Genomic DNA, 5,774 nt, shown 5'->3' on the forward strand with positions numbered 1-5,774 from the left:
CCTCGGCCTCCCAGAGTGCTAGGATTACAGGCGTGAGCCAACGCGCCCGGCCTCTCAGATGGTTTTGATCTGGACTCTCTCACTCTCCTTTGCAGGGCCCTTGATAGTGCAGACAGAAAGTTACATGGGTTGTGAAATTGTAATCTCGGGGTTGCTTGAAGAGTGCTGAGTTGAAATGGAGCCTAAGTGAAGGTCTTATTGGAGCCATTACATGGAAGAACTGCCAAGCAGATGGGCAAGCTGGCTACTCGGTGTGTCTCCAGGCTGTGGGACTTGGAGAGGCAGTGCTGAATCCTGCATCTGAGATCTTCAGGCTTTCCCCTGGGGACCTTGTTGACTCACTGTTTTTTAGGGATGTGAGTACTGTTAGCCAACTGTCTAATTCAGCTCTTCCCACTTGGACCTATGAGACAGTTTTCTGCAGATGTCATATTTCATCCATGACATATTGATTTTATTATTGCAATCTGAGTGTTCCCAAGTTTACTGAGTTTTGGTGGGCATTCTTGTTTGTGCAAAATTAGTGGAGCCCAAGCTCCCATCTCCATTTCCAAGGTTGCTCCCTTGCTTTGGACTGCTGCTCCACCCCTGCCAATCATCCCTTGTTCTCTCATAACCTTTTTTCATGCTGCTTTGCTTTCCTAATAACCGTATATCCCAAATGTAGGCACAGACCTCTTCCTTGATTTCCTGAAACATAGTAAAACCAGATTAAGTGTGTTAGTCAGGACTCATAGTTGGAAGAGACAGAAACTCTATTCAAACTGGTTTTCAAGAGCAACAATATTATCAGAAAAGGGAATATGTTGGCTACAGTAATGAAAAATCTAGGGGGTACATATAATTCAAGCCTCAGTTGGATTCCAGGGCTCAGACAGCATGATCAAAAATTGGTTTCTCTTCATCTCTTGCCCCTGCTTTCCTCTGTTTTGGCTTCATTCTCATGCAAGCTGTTCTGAGTAGTAGCATAGAAAGAACCAGAAGCTCAGGCTTATGTCCCCAGCACTTTAGCAAGCCCCACAGAATGAAGAAGCATTCCTTCTTCTTTCAGAAAACATCCCAGTGTTGAGTCTTTGGCAGCTTGGCTGGGGTTCTTAGCTCATCCCTTAAATAATCACTGTTACAAACGCTCTTGAAGATTGGGGCTCGGGTGGAGGGGTTGGAGGGGAGGAATCAAACCCAACCAAAACACGTGAATGACGGTGGAGGAGAAGTTGCTCCCGAAGGAAAAACAGCTTCATGTTGCCAGATGGAAAATGGATGCTGAGAAGCTAAAAAAAAAAATAGCAGATGTTCGCTACACTTGGACATTAGCAAAGAAAATTACTGTGCAGAAAAAAAAATCCACCTTAAAATTTATGTGTATTGACTTAGAAGGAAACCAAGGAATGGATGGTGTCCTGGAAGCCAAGAGAAGAAATTTTTTCAAGGTGGAGAGAGCTCCTGATACTTCAAAAGCCCCTGATAATTCAATAAGCATGTTACTTGGAAACATTTTTTATGATACAAAAATACTTATTTTATTTTCCATATTTTGAACAAAACTAGAGCAATGAAGTTCAAATTGGGAATACAGACTTTTCTAATGTAAAATCATCTGGTGCTGAGAATTTTTTTATCTCTAAAAATCAGAGCCTCTGGAAGAGAAGCCCCAAAGCAAAACCATCATGGACCTAAATCAGCAAGGGCTGGAAGGTCTCATTCTGTCGTCCAGGCTAGAGTGCAGTGGTGTGATCATAGCTCACTGCAACCTCAGACTCCTGGGCTCAAGCGATCCTGCCTGGGACTACAGGCGCACACCACCACGTCCAGCTAATTTTTTTTTCTATTTTAGTTGCCCAGCTAATTTTTTCTATTTTTCGTAGAGACGGAGTCTCAGTCTTGCTCATGCTGGTCTCAAACTCCTGAGCTCAAGCGATCCTCCTGCCTCAGCCTCCCAGAGTGCTAGGATTACAGGCGTGAGCCACTGCGCCTGGCCAAGATTTTGAAATAAAAAAATTCTGTGATTATATTTCTAATATTCTTGCACCTTTTCTACCTTCATAATTTTCTTAACTTTTTCACATTTTTAAATGTGTTTTATGAAGATCTCATCCTTCAATGGAAATTGTTTTCCAGATTTAACATATTTTGGTGTATGTTAAATATGTGAACTATGTTGTGAAATATTTCATGTGGCACCATTCTCAGGTACAAATGGAGTTCTGGAAGGATAAACAAGAAAACTTTGGAACTGGATAAAGGAATTGCAAAGGAGTTTCTAGACGTTCTATTTGTACCCTACTGTGGATCTGAAGTTTTCATAAGGTATGTTCATTGATTTTATTTAAGAAAAAGATCAATAAAGAAATTACCAACCTCAAAAAAACATGAATGCATATTGATTGATATCCTGGCTTCTAGATCTATCTCTGCAGAGAGCTGCTCTTCTGGCTGTCACTCTCCTTAGGCCCCTGGTGCCAGGAGCATCTTTCAGATAATAGATGGGGGGATTCCCTGACCTTCAATGCTATGCAGGGTACAGGCCCTCAGCTATATCCTTTTTTCTCCTAAAAAGAGGAAATTCATCGTCCCTTTTTCTATTCCCTTCCTCCGACATCATAATCCTTTTTTTTTTTTTTGTAATAGAGATGAGATCTTGCTATGTTGCCCAGGCTGCACTCAAACTCCTGGGCTCAAGTGATCCTCTCACCTCAGCCTCCCGAGCACAAGCACAGGCCACTGCACGCAGCTTCATAATCCTCTTTCTGCAGAGCCTCAACTCGACTCAAAGGAAGATAAAATTTTGCGTCGTTCCTCAGCTGTTTACCTTCCATTTGTCTCAAACTCTGCAGTCTGTAATAGTTTCGGGGTTTTAATTTTGTATGGCCAAGGGCCTATTGAAACGCTTTCTTCCAGAGCAAAAGCCTCTCAAGCCTCCACTGAGAACTGCCTTCGCTTCCACATAAGGAGCAGACTGCTTATGTCAGTGTTTAGACTACCCTGTGTTAACAGGAAAAAGCCAGTATGTAGCTTAAACAAGACAGGAGTTTCTTTCTCTCTCTCTCAGAAAAAGAAGTCTAGCAACAAGCACTCCAGAGCTGGTTTGGTGGCTCCAAGGTCATCAGGGACCAGGGACTCTTCTATTTTGCTTCTCTGACCAGATGACCAATTGCTGGCCGCAGGAAGGAGCCGAGAGAAAGGGGTGAGGAAGGGCCGCTGCTTTCTTTTAAAGACTTCTCGGGGTCCTAAACCGCCCTTATGTTTACATCTCCGTGGCCAGATGTAGTTGCCATATCTAGTCACACATAGCTGCAAGAGAGACGGGGACATGGAGGCTTTTAAATGAGCCCTTTGACTGGGAGGAAGGAGGAGAATGGATGCAGGAGGAGGCAGCCGCAATAGTGGTGTCTTCCGCCACCAAGGGGTCTGCAACACTGACTGCCCTGGAACTCACTGTGCTGCTTTAACCTCTGGAGTTCACGCCGCGTCTCTATTGCCCTCCGTGCTGCTCCCAGGCCTCGAGCTGCTATTTTGCTAGTCTGTCTATGGTCCTAAGATTTAGTCAGTATAATTTTAGGTTTCGATCAGGGAATATACTCAGGTAGCATGTTGGAGAGATCTGAAAAATAGGTTTTTGTAATTTTAAGCAGTTGCTAATAGTTCCTAAGGCTAACAGGAAGACATGTAAAAGTCATGAAACAGTCTTCATTTGGAGCATATCATAACTATTTGACACGCAGCCAGAAAATGTTGCTTATAAAAGGGCAACATGAAGGACCTTTGTGGTGATGAAAATGTTCTCTGTCTTACTGTATTGATTTCAATATCCTGGTTGTAATTTAACATTTTTTTTTTTTTTGAGACAGAGTCTCACTCTCTTGCCTGGGCTAGAGTGCCGTGGCGTCAGCCTAGCTCACAGCAACCTCAAACTCCTGGACTCAAGCGATCCTCCTGCCTCAGCCTCCCAAGTAGCTGGGACTACAGGCAAGTGCCACCATGCCCGGCTAATTTTTTCTATATATATTTTTAGTCGTCCGGCTAATTTCTTTCTATGTTTAGTAAAGATGGGGTCTCGCTCTTGCTCAGGCTGGTCTCGAACTCCTGAGCTCAAGTGATCTGCCTGCCTCGGCCTCCCAGAGTGCTAGGATTACAGGCGTGAGCCACCACACCCAGCCCTGGTTATAATTTTGTACTATAGTTTTGCAAGATGTTACCATTGTGGGAAACTGGATAAAGGATATACCCAGATCTCTCTTCTTACAACTGGTTATGAATCTACAATTTTCTCAAAGCAGAAAGTTTAATTTTATAAAAAGTCAACAGCATTTTATTAAATGTAAATTATATCTCAAGAAGTTTTTTTTTGGTCAGGCATAGTGGCACATGCCTGTAGTCCCTGCTATTTGGGAGTCTGAAGCAGGAGGATTGCTTGAGCCCAGGAGTTTGAGGTTGCTGTGAGCTATGATCACATACCACTGCACTCCAGCCTGGACAGACTCTCACTCTGTCTCAAAACAAGCAAACAAAAAGTTTTTTTTTTAAAAGTGAGTTGCATTTTGAATTTGTGCATTTAATAATGACATTTTGGTATGCAGTTTCAATTATTCTTATCAATTGTTTCCCCCCGCAAATACTAAAGAAACAAGAAGAGGAAAATTCAATTGAATTCTTGGTAAGAAGGTCTAAATTAAAAAAAAAAAACTTTGAACATTACAAAAGAAAAGAGTATAATAATGAAGATCCATGCACTCATCACCCAACTTCAACAATTACAACTACCGCAGTAGTAGGCCTCAAAAATACGAAAAGTTATTATGAAAACACTGTTTCAAGACTCATTCCTGTCTATAGAGTAAAAAGTTTATACTTTGTAAACCTCGCCCTTAATAGAAAAATCTGTACTCTGTAAGCAATGACCTCGTAACTGATTGTGTAAACCCCCCAGCTGCCTGCAGTTAAAATTTACTGTACTCGCCTCACCCAAGAAAGAATGCTCCCTGCCTTAACTGGTGCTATCTGCTTCTGTAACCTTGCTTGCTCAAAGATTGCAATCAGTCACGAGGCCAGGCAGGTGGTCTGAGGCAGGTCCCAGACCCCGCGACTATGGAATGTATGATGTAATTATTTTTGTTCCACTATGTCGTGTTTAATGTCACGTAGCCCCCCTCCAAATTAGTATAAAGTCTTCTCACCTTTTCGGCTGTGGGCTGCTCTCTATGCTGCTGCCTCTCAGTGGTGCAGAGGGAAGTCGCTGGCCAGCTAATAAAGACTCACAATTTGGCTCAATTCAGTCTCTCAGTGGTCACTTCTCGCACTCTGTACCATAACACTACCATCCTTTTGCCTTATTTTATCTGTTTGCCATGTAATTTCTCCCCCTAGTGGATTATTTTAAAGCAAATTGCAGACATCCTATTATTTTGCCCATAAATAAGGACTATTTTTAAACTGGGTGAGTCTATACAAAATGAAGAAAGGAGATAAAACTCCGTAATATCAACTTGAAAAAACTATCAATTTTCAAACATGGTAAAAATTTGTGTGTCACTGATTTCTGGAAGCAGGGAAGTGAGGAGATGGGTAGACACAAAGAAGAGCTACTAAGCAAGGATAAAGAGAAAGTGTGACAGGCAGAATAATGCCCTCCGAGGACATCTAGTCCTAATCCCTGGACTCTCTGAATATGTTACTTTTTTTTTTTTTTTTTTGAGACAGAGTCTCACTCTGTTGCCCAGGCTAGAGTGCCGTGGCGTCAGCCTAGCTCACCGCAACCTCAAACTCCTGGGCTCAAG

The sequence above is a fragment of the Propithecus coquereli genome, unplaced genomic scaffold (genome assembly GCF_000956105.1).
Source record: "Propithecus coquereli isolate 6110/MARCELLA unplaced genomic scaffold, Pcoq_1.0 Scaffold62, whole genome shotgun sequence".
Taxonomy (NCBI): Eukaryota; Metazoa; Chordata; class Mammalia; order Primates; family Indriidae; genus Propithecus; species Propithecus coquereli.